General features: G+C 42.8%; 1 long non-coding RNA gene across 2 annotated transcripts; it reads left to right on the forward strand.

Moving 5' to 3' along the window:
- Nucleotides 1–449: 449 nt before the first annotated feature.
- LOC128322654 (uncharacterized) lies at nucleotides 450–10,995 on the forward strand. 2 transcript variants are annotated; one of them, XR_008305855.1, is made up of 5 exons: nucleotides 450–519; nucleotides 4,138–4,229; nucleotides 5,329–5,413; nucleotides 5,776–5,922; nucleotides 10,866–10,995. It is a non-coding gene; the product is annotated as an uncharacterized LOC128322654 (long non-coding RNA). The 2 variants fall into 2 exon arrangements; XR_008305854.1 differs by having other exon boundaries at nucleotides 5,776–5,910.
- Nucleotides 10,996–14,732: the final 3,737 nt, after the last annotated feature.

The raw sequence follows: 14,732 nt of genomic DNA on the forward strand, positions 1-14,732 counted from the left end.
CTCAAGCCAATCTTCTTGAGTTCATATCCATGCACAAATTAAGGCTGATTGGAACTGTCTTCCCTTTTGAGCTAAATTCCCCACATTTGCCCAAACTAGGGGATGCAGACCAATCACCCTCAAGGCAGTTTCATTAACAAAGCTAATAAAGGATCAGACTTACCAGCAGCCCGGGAGTCTTGCATAGCAGGGAGCTTCTTCCAGACCCTCATCCCCTGCCTGTAACTTCTTGTTTGGGTCTTACTGATTGGAACAGCTGCTACTCAAGCTGCTCCAGTCAATCTGATTCTAGGGGCTTCTCCTGCTACTGCCCCCTGAATGAACTGAAATAATGGGTTAAAATGGGTGAGTATATTTTAAATACACTTTCTCTTCTTCCTGAGAACAGTGCCAGGATCAGATTGGTTGGAACAGCTTGAGTAGCAGCTTTTCCAGCCAGTAAGACCAAAAGAGGAAGTTGCAGGCAGCAGAGGAGGGGCTGGAGGAAGCTCCCTGCTCTAGAGGATTCCCTGGCTGCTGGTAAGTCTGGTTTTTTACTAATGTGTTTGTAGGGTGGGAGTGGGGATGCAATCCCTGCATTCTTCTTTCTGTCCCTCTTTCTGCCCTTCCTTTCTGCCTTTCTTTCTCTTCTTTTCCTTGTCTTTTTTGCTTTCTGCCTTCTTCCTCCCTCCCCACCCCACAAAACCTTTCTGTTTTCTGCTTCCTTTCTTTTTTCCCTTCGTGCTGGCAAGCTTAGGTAAATACCCAAGCCCGCTGGCATGGTGGAAGTGTGGGGGTAGGCTTCTGCCTCGGTGACCAGGTTCTCCCCTGCCCCTCCTGCTCCAATGCCAACCAGCTGCTACCGATCCCTATGCCAAATCCTTTTTCTCTGGAATCTCACAGATTCTGCTACTGTCTACTGTGGACAGTAAAAATCTGTTGATGTAGGTAACTACATTTAGAGTGTGAAAGGCTATTGAACTTCAAGGCCACCCCAACTACCAATAGTTATTTTCCTTATACCTCTACTTGTCAGTAGATGTAATGTTCTAATTGGCATCACAATTTAATGTAAACTGCACTGAGCCATTTTTGGAAGGGTGGTATAGAAATCAAATCTAATTTAAACAAAACAAACAAATAAATAAATAAATGTTCAACACTTGTAAAATGAGTGTACAGTGTACACAGTTACCGATCTGTACACAGGTACAGTCATTCATGTGTCACACTGAACACAGGTACAGCAGTATACTTCCTTTCTTTGCCATGCAATTGAGGGGCCTATGCCCAGGTTCCCTTTTAACATGAGCACAAGTATAGTCATTCACACAAAAACATGGGTGTGTGTACAGACATCTGTACACACATACAGAATAATATCTGAATCGGGCTAATGTCCTTTGCCTCAGGAAGCAACTTTAGAAAGGGAATATTCAAAAGTGAATTATGATGCCAATTAGAGATGTTGTCTGAAGTTTGGATTATGACCATGATTACAGTGTATGTATTTGTTTATTTATTTATTTTATTAGAAATTTCTTGTAGACCGCCTCCTCCAAAGTAGGGATGTGCAGAACATTTCAGATACAAAATGTTTTGTACCCAAAACAGCCTGTTTCGGGTGTTTTGTAGACAAAACAAAACACCCATTTTCCAGATCCAAAAGTTTTGTATACAAAACAAAACGCCCCTGTTTCGGCCACAAAACATTTTGTGGTGATCTCTGAGTCAGTCTCCATTTTGTGTTTGACATCTCTTTGAATTTCCCACCCTTCCAGCCTTCTGATCAGTGACGTAAATCATGGGCTGACCTGCTGACAATTCCCTCCTTGTTCCCCACTGGCTCTTTTGCTTCTTCCCACTCTTTACTGACCCCACATTGGCCAGGGGAAGGGTTGCTAACCCATGGGGTGCTGGGTTCTGCTGTTTCTGTGGTGTTCTGCGTGTAGATTCTCTGGTAGCATATGAGAGTGGATTCTTGTTTTTCACTGAAAATTTCATATGCTACCAGAGAATCTACAATAAACACCTCAGAAACAACAAAACCCAGTACCCCACAGGCTTGTGGGTATGGGGGTGTTTGGCACCTTATGTGCACTACAGAACCCCTCGCTCTGGGCAACCCCAGTGCCCCCCAAGTGGAATTATGGGGCTGCTGAAACCTCCATTATTCCCCATGGGAGAAATCTTAAAGACACATAAACTTCAACAAATCACAAAAGATCAGCCCTTTGCCCAATTCCTTTGAAATAATTCTGGAAGTTTCCTTGCCCCCATTGGGCACTACCACCCACCACACTCTGCTCTGGGTCATCCCTTTCCCCTTGATTTGAAGCGATACATTTGCTGGAATCCCCATTATTCCCTATGGGAAAATTCTTAAAGATGTGTAAACTTAAACAAAATTCACAAAAAAAATCAGCCCTTTGCCTAATTCCTTTGAAATTTGGGTGGTAGCTTCCACCCATTGGACACTACCACCACCACCCACTCTTTTTGCCCTGGGACCCTTTTTAAAAATCCAAATTGATTCGAATTCGGAAAATTTGGCTACAAAACAAAACAGGGCTGATTAGGTTTCAGAAAATTTGGGTACAAAACAAAACGGGGATGTTTCGATTCGGATACAAATCGAAACAAGAAAATTCCAAAATGCACACCCCTACTCCAAAGACTCTAGGTGGTGAACAATGGCAATAACGATAGCAGTAATTAAAACAAAATTAAAGGGCAAAAGCCTGGCGAAAAAGGTAGGTCTTAAGAAGGACATTAAAAGCCACTAAGGAAAGGGCTGAACAAATCTGAGGAGGGGAAGAAGGGCCACAGAGAAGGCTCTTCTGCGGGCCCAGGCACCATACCACACCAGGGCCCAGGACACTAAGGAGGGCCAACAGGATTCTGTTTAAAAGCTTAGCACAAGCAATTCAAGTAGACTCTGACATGTGGGCTGTAACTTAAGAGAAGGACTTTATGCCCAATAGAGGCATTCTGGCAGCTGACTACAGGACTGAGCCATTAAAGTATAGTCATTGTGATTCTTGAGAGAATGGAATATCTCAAAGAGCTTTTACAAGATTGTTCATGAATGACTACTTCAACATAGGAAGTGGGGTGCAACATAAACTGTGTGTTTCGATGTGCACCTTCTTGCTGATGTCCTCACAGCAGCTAATTTCCCCATATGCACAAATACACGCAGAGGACACTTCTCCTCTCTCCTGTTAGGAATGTTTGGACATTTGAACCTTTTAAAAATAATAATAATAATAATGAAAGGCTTCTCACATCACCAACATTTCCCCAACACTTTGAAGTCCCAGCACAGTAGGGGGTTTTGCCTCAGTGCTGATTTCAGAACTTCTTCCTCTATGAATAGACCACTTCTGAATTTCAATCAAAAGTGGAGTCATGAAATACTCTCAATTTAGTCCCTTAGAAATGGTAAAGTTAAAAGCAGCTGAATCACAAGGGGTAAGAGTAACTGAAAGTGAAACCTTGGTGATCAGCATCATTGAAATAAAAGGCTGCCTGAAAAATAGAGGCAATGGCCTTTGCTACTGCTGCTTTGTTGCTTCCCCTGTGGCAGGGCTTCTTTTAGCATTAAGTTTTTATTAAAAGATCAAATCAGAGTTTTGAAATGCCTCTGATTTTGGCCACTTATAACTCAACAACCCAAACGCAACAGCCATAAAAAAAATATTGTTGAGTAAACAAAATATTTTATGTGCAAAAATGAAGAGTTGCATTAGCTTCTAGCATCTTGGTTCATTTTTAGCCATCCTAAGAACAGGCTTTTGGGGGAGGGTGTTTGAGGGCAGGGAGAAAAGCTTCCTTACTTCTTTCCGAGTTTTAAATGTGTGAATACCAAGTATATAGAGTTTCCCAGATATGGACTTTTACCCTGGATTTGCAACAATTTCAATCCCCCTGCAACCATTTATGTTCAGGAGGTGGTTTCTGGAGTTCCATGGATCCTGCTGAAAACGGGGAGTGGCTCAAAGCTATCAGTGACTGTTACCTGTGAGTAGTCCTGTTGGAAACAATGGGCTTACTCATGTGTAACATTTGCTGTGTAGTGGCAGGGTGAGCTCATTTGTATGATGCTGCTGTGCTGGCAATTCCCATCCCATTTTACCAGCCAAGTATGTTTTGCAGGAACTTGCATCCTTGTTTTCTCAGTGACTCACTGTGACTGGCCCTGTTGAAGCAGAAATTCCCCGGGTTCTGTGACAGAGACTGACACCAAGGTGAGAGAAAGCAGATTTATTTATTTGCTGGCAAATGGCCCCAGTGGAATAATTTCCAAAGTCTGAGACCCTGATCACACTGCGGCCATGCCTTTTATACACATAACAATTTACATATAGTGGGTACAATTCTCATTGGTAAGCATCACTTAATCGTCATCTTAACAATTACTACCAATCAGACAATTTCCCTACTAAACTATAACTAAGCATTTCCCCCCTCCTTCTCCCTGCATATTACTACAAATATTTCACTCCCTGCAGCTGTGGCCTTCAGCGAGTGCCGGCCAGCAGTTTGTTATCTAACAGATAGCAAAGGGGCCCCCTGTCTACATACCAACAAGTGGACAGGAGTTTATTATGCTGTCAGCAATTTGTAATTAGAGCAGCTTGGTTTATGCAGACTTTCTTTAACCATTTCTTGACCATAAAACTGAATCTGCCTCACTGTGGCCCCAAGGAGAGACTTCTTCTGTATTGTGTGTCTCTGCTGCTCTACAGCTGAGCAAGCTCCCTCCAGTCAGGAAACATATGCTTCCCCTTTATGCATCACTGTGGAGAGGAGGCTAGTGTTGAACTGTGGAGAAGGGGTGTGTCTCCGCTCCCCCCTTGCAAATACCCCATGGGATTCTGTAATCCAGAGGTTACTGGTGTTTGAACTGTGTGGAAAAGATTCTGCGGTGGTTTCCCTCCCACTTGAAAATGAAAAGAAAACACACCATTGGTCCCATAGGATTTTGTGATCCAGTCAGAGGAAGGCTGGTGTTTGAACTGGGTAGTAAAAGTGGTATGTTAGTTGTATTTATTCTCAAATTATCCTGTTTTTAGTAAAGCATGTATATATTATACTAATTAGCATGAGCCTTCCCTCTAACAGGAAATTCCAGATGTTATTGATTACAGCTCCCAGCATCCCCCGCTGCAATGGCCTTTGGCTGGGAATTATGGGAGTTGTAGTCAAAACATCTGGAATTCCCTGTTAGAGGGAACACAGATTAGCATATGTAAATTTTATGCAATTTTTAATGCAAAAATGAAACTTTTTAGAGACTTTTTTTAAAAAAACCCAGTACCAGCTATTTTTACTTTTTGATGATAGGTTTCAACTATTTGCAAACCACCTGGACCTGGCAAGGTATCAGATTTCACACCATAGAGCGCTTGCTGTTGTGTGGTGACTTCAGGTACATTCTAGTATAATCTCTTTATGGCATAGATATTGAGAAGGAAAAGGTTTTGAGGCAGCAAATGCCACAGTGGTAGTGACAGTTGAGCAATACTGGCACAGGATCGAATCCCTTAACTGAACCTTTCTGACCCTGTTTCTTTGTGTCTCAGCCCCATCAGTATCTTGCTTATCAGCTGCAGCCTGATTGGCTGCTTGTAGGGTTGGAACCTAGATTTCCCCGTGCAATTTGAAGAGCATTGAATGGTTCCTCTGGGAAAAGACATCTCAGCATTTTCTCTCCTGGTAGGCTTTGCATCAAATCCTAAGGGCTAAATTATACAAGACATTAAACAGCTCACCATCTTTCTGTTTGTACAGAGCCATGGGAGATGAAGGAATCCAGATCAGAACCATGGTGTGGAAGACAAGGGGATTAGCTCTTCCACCCACACCAAGGGCCCAATGAAAATATACTTTCTTCTCGAAGCTGCTGTTTGTTTCAGGAAGGAACAGGTTTGCACCAAGGTCATTACCGCCAAGGTTTGGTCGACAATTTTTGTCAGGAGTAAACCGTCTCTCATGTATTGCTCCTGATCCAAATTGGGGGAGCCAAAACATCTTTTTTAAAAAAAAAAGAACACATAGATGTAAAGATTGGCCTACATGATGAACAGCATTATGGGGCCATAATACTGAGCCCTGGGGCTGCTGCAGACTCCTAGTAGAACAGGTGATAGTACAAGCAGTGCTACTGCAATTTTCCCCATTTGTGGCAATGGGGACAGCTGTGGAAGTACTGCTTGTACTAACACCCATTCTTACCAGTATAGGGGCTGCCTTGGGATTCTGCAGCAGCCCTGGGAAGCAATGTTATGGCTCCACAATGCTGTGCATCATGTGCATCGTAATGTTTAATGTTGCATCTGTTTTGTAATCGGGTACCAGATTAGGTAGATGAGAATCAGAAGAGCAGGAGCAAGAAATTAGATTAAAGACAGGCTAGTGGTTATTTATGTATTTATTTAGCATCATTTGTATTATTTTAAAGTTTTACATTACACCTTTCTTCCATGAAATTCAATGCAACTTACAGAAAGCATAATTTATAAACAAAATATATAAAAAGCCTCCCCCTCGCTGGACAAAATAAACAGAGAAACCATCTAACAAGATATATAAATGCCAGATGTTTGTTTGATGTATTCATGCATACAATTTAAAAACATGTATTATTATTTATTTAATTAACATATTTTTATACCACCCAAAACTTGCATCTCTGGGCAGTTTACAACAAAATAAAAACAGAAAATAAAACATTAGTTCAAATCATAAACAAGAAATTTTTAAAAACAACAATATAAAATTTTTAAACAATATTCTAAAACAGCATTAAAACCATTAAAACAATATTAATTAAAAGCCTGGGTGAACAGATACATCTTTAAAGACTTTTTAAAAGCTGTCAGAGATGGGGATGCTCTTACTACACTAGGGAGAGCATTCCAGAGCCTCGGGGCAGCAACAGAGAAGGCCCTGATGATCTCAGTGGGTGGTGGGGTTCATGACGAAGAAGACGTTCTCTTAAATACCCAGGGCCCAAGCTGTTTAAGGCTTTATAGGTTATAACCAACACCTTGTATTTTGCCCTGAAACATATTGGCAGCCACTATAGCTCCTTCAATACAGGAGTATTATGGTCTCTCCTAGATGACCCAGAGACCAACCTGGCTGCCACATTCGGGACCAACTGTAGTTTCCGGACTGCATACAAGGGCAGCCCCTCACAGAGTGCATTGCAGTAATCCAGTCTGGAGGTTACCAGCAGATGAACCTCTGTTTTGAGGACATTCATCTCAAGAAACGGATGCAGCTGGAGTATCAGCTGAAGCTGATAGAAGGCACCTCTGGCCACTGCCTCAACCTGGGACACCAGGGAGAGGCTTGGATCCAGAAGCACTCCTAGACTGCGTACCAGTTCCTTCTGGGGAAGTGTGACCCCATCCAGAACAGGCAGATCAAAGTCGTCTCTTGAGTTCCGACCCCGCACAATGAGTACCTCCATCTTATCTGGATTCAGTCCCAGTTTGTTATCCCTCATCCAGCCCATCACCAACTCCAGGCAGGCATTTAGGGAGGTTATGCCCTCTCCTGATGATGCTGACAAGGAGAAATAGATTTGGGTGTCATCAGCATACTGACAGCACCCTGCACCAAATCTCCTGATGATCTCTCCCAGTGGTTTCATGTAGATGTTAAACAACATTGGAGACAATACGGATTCCTGAGAGATACCATACGAAAGCTCAGATTTTGAAGAAAAGCAGTGTCCAAGGGAAACCATCTGGAACCTGCCCGAGAGAAGGGATGCGTGAACTGGTTTGGGGGTTCAGGGTCAAACCAAACCCCCACTGGTTCTGTTCGAACCGGAACTGAACCCTGCAGCAGTCCGCAAACTTTTTTTTAAAAAATCATTTAAAAAAAAATTACCTCTAGCCCCTTTGGGGGGCTTCCTAAAGGCTGCGGGGAGTCCGTGAAAGTTCCTCCTTCCCCACCAGACTCTTAAATCCCTGCCACGGCCCATAAAATGGTGGTTTTTGGCCCATTCGGGCCTCTGAAATTGCGCGTGGTGGCCATTTTGCCTGCCGCCATGCATGTGCAAATGGCCTCTGTGAGGCCTGGCATGGCCCAGGGCCACACAGAGGTAATTTGCACATGCATTGTGGCCATTTAATGACCTCCGTGAGGCCCTGGGTCATGCCAGGCCTGGCAGAGGCCATTTGCACATGTGTGGCGGCAGGAAAAATGGCCGTCGCGTGGACCCCCCTGGCATTTAGGAAGCACCCTAAAGGGGCTAGAGGTAATTAAAAAATATTATTATTTAAATTGCGAAAAAAAACCCTGAACTGAACTGGGGGGGTGGTTTGGATGGGGACTGGACCGAACAGGTCCAGTCAGGTTTGAGTCCAATCCGGACTCAAACCGAACCCGGCCAGCTGGATCCATGCACACCCCTACCCAAGAGGGTAGGGTCATTTGCACATGCGTGGTCGCCATTTAATGACCTCTGAGAGGCCCTAGGCCATGCCAGGCCTCACAGAGGCCATTTGTGCATGTGCGGCAGCAGGCAGAATGGCCGTAGTGCGCAATTATAAAAGCCAGAATGGGCCAAAAGACACTGTTTTATGGGCCATGGCAGTGATTTAAGAGGCCAGTGGGGGGAGGGGGAACCTTCGTGGACCCCCCAGCCTTTAGGAAGCCCCCCAAAGGGGCTAGAGGTAATTAATTTTTTTTAGCATTTAAAAATAATCGCAGAAACACACACACCCCCCAACCGAACTGGGGTGGGGTTTGATAGGGGCCAGACCAAACTGGTCCGGTCTGGTTCGAATCTGGTCCTGACTCAAACCGAACCCTGGTTCCATGCACACCCCTACTCGAGAGGTAGGAGCAGAACCACTTCAAAGCATTGCCTCCCACTCCCAACCCCCTCAGACTCTCCAGAAGGATACTATGGCCAATAGTATCGAAAGCCACCAAGTGGTCCAAAAGGACCAATCAAGTCACACTCCCTCTGTCAATTCCCAATTAGAGGTTATCCATCAGGCTGACCAAGACAGTCTCCACCCCATAGCCAGCCCGAAAGCCAGTTTGAAATGGGTCAGGATAATCAGTTTACTCCAAGCCTGTCTGGATCTGGGAGGCAACCACCCTCTCAATTACCTTGCCCAGCCTCAGAAGGTTGGAGACAGGCGTGTAGTTACTCAGCTCTGAGGGACCCAAGGTAGGCTTCTTCAGAAGTTGTCTAATAATCGCCTCCTTAAGTCACGGAGGCATCCTATCTTCCCTCAGAGATGCATTTATAATCTCTACCAGGCCTTCTACAACAACCCCATTGCCAGATAGGTCAAGAGAACAAGTGGTAGGCCACACTGTTCCAATCAGCTTGTCTACATCCTCAGGAGTCACAAACTGGAACTGATCCAACCTAACCACATAAGAGGAGTTGCTGAACACCTCTATATCAGACACTGAAGTAATTGTGGAGATGGAATCTAAGTTGGCCTGAATATGAGAGATTTCCCCCCACAAAGAATTTGTTAAACACATCACAGCAGGTAATTGATGGTTCCAGATTCTGATTCAAGGGAGGAGGGGCACATACTAGCCCTCTCACAACCCTGGACAACTCTACCAGATGTGAACTTGCAGAAGCAATATGGGCAGAAAAGAATCGCTTCTTTGCCGCAGGTATTGCCTGAGCATAGGTCTTCAAATGAGCTCTATATTGCAGTCTGTCAGATTCAAGCCGAGTCTTTCTCCACTTGCGCTCCAGTCGTCTACCTCGCCGCTTCAGCCCCCATAGTTCTTCCGTACCAAGGGGCCAATTTTGAAGCCGGTCAGAGAGGACGCTTAGGAGCAATCATGTCTACTGCCCCGGTGAGTTTGCTGTTCCAGTTCTCCACAAGGGCATCAACAGGATCACCATCAGAGCCAACACTAAATCCCTCCAAGGCTTCTTGAAATCCTATTGGATCCAAGAATCTTCTCGGGCGGACCATCCTTAAAAAAAAAAGTTTTTAAATAAGTTTATCAATATAATAGTAAGCAGAGTAAAACACAGTTACATCTCTTAATACATAAGACAAAATAAAAACTATAAAACAAATCAGAAAGAATGAAGAAAAAGAAAAGATTTTACACTCTCCACTAACCGAAGTTCAAGAATAATTACAGTAAGTGTACAAAACAAACTACAAATAAAATCCTAATCTCGAAGATAAATGATGACCTTGTCGAATATTAAAGTTAATAAAAGGTTCCCATACCAGCATGAATGACTCTATAAAGGTATTATTTATATAAGCAGTGACTTTAGAAATAGTCCCATAATTTAAGAAACCAATAATCTAAAGATGGGATATTCGAAATACGCCAGTTAGTAGCATAGAGAATCCTAGCTGCAGTAATCATATATAAAGATAACTCATTAAACTTGGTAGGAATATGGGGCCTAGTCATATTTAAAAGGAAAAGTTCTGGCAGAAAGGGAAATTTAATTTCCAAAATTTGTTCCATTTTTGAAGGAATTTGTTTCCAAAACAACTGGGATTTATTGCAAGTCCACCACATATGATAAAATGTTGGTTGCATTTCCAACATTCCTTTGGGAAGTGGTTGTTAATAGTCAATGAAGTTATGTACCACCTAAAGAACATCTTGTACCAGTTTTCTTGCAAGTTATTACTTGAAGTAAATTTAATATTCTTCTTCCATTGATGTTCCCAATCAGAGATATCTATCGTCCTGTTAATATTCTGCATCCATTTTTTCATACATTCTTTAATCTACTCAGTCTCTGTCTCATATTTCAGTAACAACTTGTACATCCCACCCAGCATAAGGTGTATATTTCGATTTATTAAATCTTCAAAATCAGTTAATTATTGGAGTTTTTGCTTTTGTAGCTCTTTCTGAACAACTGAACTAATCTGAAGATATTGGAACCATGGAGGTTGTTGAGTCTGTTCTGACTGTTCTGACATTGTATGGAAAGACTTCACCTTAGACTTGTCCTGAATTAAACTCTGTAAAGTATATGAGTTCTCTCTCCATAATTTATATCTGTAAGACATTTCTTCCTCATAAAAATACACGTTCAAAATAGATGCCAACGGAGATAAACTTGGACTTATCCTTTTTTATATTTATCCCAAACGTGTAAAAGACTGTTTCTAATGGTATGGTGCTGTATCTCCGGATCCTTTCTTTTTCCAGTAGTCCATAAAAGCTTAGGTAAACCTATGGAGAGACCAAGACTTTCCATACAGCTAAGACAACCATAAGGGCATTTAATCCAATTAGAAATCCAAGTCAAATAGCTGGCATAATAATAGAGCTTCAAGTTAGGAACAGCTAAGCCACCTCTCTCTTTTGAATCTTGCATAACCTTAAATTTAATTCCTGACTCTGCCACAATTTCAGTGTCTTATCTTCGGTCTTTATTGGAATCATCTGAAAGAGAAAACTCATTCTCGATAATATGGCAGACCATCCTAATAGGTCCCTCACCCCTGAGAAGGTGGGGTATGACTGTGAGTCCAACCTTAACCAGATGGTGGTCTGTAGGATTCCCCACCCACGGAATTCCCCACCCACGGAACAGCACCCGATCAGAATGAAAGACCAAATCAAGTGTGTGACCCGCAATGTGCGTCAGTCCCGAGACCACTTTAGATAGACCCATAGTTGTCATGGCCGCTATGAACTCCTGAGCCGCCCCGAACAAATTGGTCACAAAATGCATATTGAAATCCCCCAGCACCAGAAGCCTGGGGGACTCCAACAGCAAACCTGAGACCAAGTCCGTCAGTTTCGTTAGGGACTCTGTTGAGCAGTGGGGCAATTGGTACACAAACAGAAGTCCCAGTCTATCTCTGGTCCCCAAACCTAAGTACACACATTCAATATGGTCCGACACCTCAACAGGGATCCTGGTAAGGGAGATTTTGTTCTTATAGACCACAGCCACAGGTAGAAAGATGAGAACAGTAAAACCGTTAAAAAAGAAATACCCTACAAATTGTAAGTCTCCATTCACAGCACAGTATCCATCCCCAGACCCCAGCACAACATCCCTCCGGTGGTTGTTGCTGGTGTCTATTTAATGTTGAAAAGTGGTATCTAAATATTCATGGTTATTCATATTTGTATAAATGGATTGCAGTGGTCTAGGAAAGATGGCAGAAGAGAGAGACTATACTGTGCTGTCGAATCAACTCTTTGGAATCAAAAGTTCCACAACTGTGGTGCTACCACTGAGATGGCCTTGTCTCTGGTACCTGCTAGCTGAATCTCTTTTAATGCTAGGCTCCATAGCTAATCTCAATGCTCATCCCAGATCATTTTGGAATGTAAAGACCATTCAATGTGGAGAAACCGTCTGAGAAAATTCTCCAGTATTTTTCCTTCGGAAGAAATCTCTTTTGAATTCCACAATCTTGAGTTCAGAAGCTAATTGGTAGCCAGTGTAATTGGAACAAAATTACATTTGATAATATGTGCTCGTTCCATAAGTCTAGCTGCTTTTTATACCTGACTAAACAAGTGACTCAGACTGAGGAGTCAAGCTTTGTGCAACTGCTATTGGAACCAGCCAGGCCCCTACTGGTTCCTCAGGTCAACTGAGCTGGGCTGAAAAGGTGCAGTACCACCTTCAGCCATTATAAGCATGATACTGCATATCATTAACCAGGCCTAACTTCCTCTGGGAGCTCTTTTTGCAGCACAGGACGTAAGGTACCTGAACTCTGCTACCAAAGTACTTGCTGAGAGCTTCCCAATGCTTCAATGTTCTCTGGAAATGTTGTTGACTACAACTCCCAGTTGCAATGGCTGGGAATGATGGGAATTGTAGTCAACAACATCTGGGAATCCCACCCTGTTGCAGGGAAGCCTGGTTGGCTCTAGTTCAGGGACCACGTCAGGCACTCAAGGTGACATGCCTTCACCTCAGTGACCTGAGATTCTCTACAGTCTCAAAGTGTTATAACATTTTTTTGCCACTCAGGAGATGTGCTGTTGAAAGCCACACACACCACTTTAAAGACACTCTTTGGAGTCTTAATTTAAAACAAAGAGCCTTTTGGAGCTTCTGCTCAGTTTTTATTTAGCCACATGTTGTGCCCAGGACTTGAATGAAAAATTAAACAAGTTTGATTTTCACAGGATTGCATACCTGTTCAGTGGAAAATGCTTCCTGTCAAATATGCAAATATTGACATAGTAATGAAAATGTATAAAACTTTAGCTCAGCTGTTTCACTGGGCAGTTGGCAGATAATTTCACAGCATGAAAGTGCTTTTGATCCAGCTTTCCTAATGGCTGGGTACATAGCCTTGAACAACGTATAGCATGCTGGGGGCAAAATAGTATTTAATACAAAAATGTCACACACTCTCTCTCTCTCTCTCTCTCTCTCTCTCTCTCTCTCTCTCTCTCTCTCTATATATATATATATATATATATATATATATATATAAAATCCCTTTGGATTATGGCAGTGGTAGTTTCCTAAAACAGAAGTGTGGCTCCCCAGATTAGGATCCAGCATCCAGGTCTTCAAAGTGGTGTGCGCGGTTTTCAACAGCACGTCTCCTGAGTGGCAAAAATCTGTTACAACACTTTGAAATTGTAGGGATAAATGTTTAACAGCCTCAGGTCACTGAGGTAAAGGTATGTCAGCTTGAGTGCCTGGTGCAGTAAGAGTTTTGATTACACAGCCTTGGGATTGCTTTCTGGATCTTGCCTTCAGAACCTGCAGGCACCTCTAGCCTCTTAGACACTGAACATCTTAACCAGCACAATGATTTAATGCTGCTCAAAGATCTCAGCTGGGATGCCTGGACCTCTCTACAAAAGCAAACCTGTGAAAGTGTACTTGCTGCATGAAATCAGCTTCCTCCTATTTCTGTTTTTTTCTCCTGTCCAAGCTTTGGTGTGTTTGTCAGTCAATTGCTTTTCCTTACCTGACACCCTCTCCCAGCCCTAACATTGCTGGAGGAAAGATTTTGATGTCTGTGTAGGATAAATACACACGTTTGTAGCTAAAAAATTCCATGTCCAAGAAACACCAAACTTACCTGCAATCTCCTCTGCCCCCTTGTATATTCTTTGGTGTATTACCCATCTTCTCCTATAGCTTCTCTTGCAGCTTTTCAGGACCGGCTTTCATTAGTCAATATTTTCAAGGTTGCATCCAGTAGAGATAGAGATATAAAGTTTAGGAATGAGAACTGCAAAGCAGGTTAGTCCTTCAGCAGAATGGAACTGTATTGAATTATATAGAAAGCTGCCTTATACCAAGTTAGGTCATTGGTCCATCTAGTTCAGGGGTGGATCCCGGGATGTGTGTAAGGGTACAGTTACACCCCCTCTGAATTTGGAACACTCCTCATTGAGATTGGCAATAGCTGAGTCAAAAAAAGGGTTAACTTTCCTTCATGCTCCTAGTCCTGCCCTCTCCCAGCCTTATTGGTTCGCCTGGAGTCTTGTGCTCCTTCCCCGCCCGGCACTTGAATGTAATTGCAGAATGGGGCAGAGAACATTGGGCTTGTCTCCCTCAAGGATGGAAAGTAAAATGTCTCTTTTTGTTTTTGTTCCTGCCTTTTCTTCCTGAAACTGCTTATAGTTCTAATCTGGTCTGTTTGTGTGCTCTCTTTCTCTCTCTCTCTCACCCCCACCCCCCGCTTTTATTTTATATATATATATATATATATATATATATATATATATATATATATATATGCTGCTTTTTAGCAACAAATTTCTCAAAT

Source organism: Hemicordylus capensis, chromosome 4 (assembly GCF_027244095.1).
Source record: "Hemicordylus capensis ecotype Gifberg chromosome 4, rHemCap1.1.pri, whole genome shotgun sequence".
NCBI classification, from domain to species: domain Eukaryota; kingdom Metazoa; phylum Chordata; class Lepidosauria; order Squamata; family Cordylidae; genus Hemicordylus; species Hemicordylus capensis.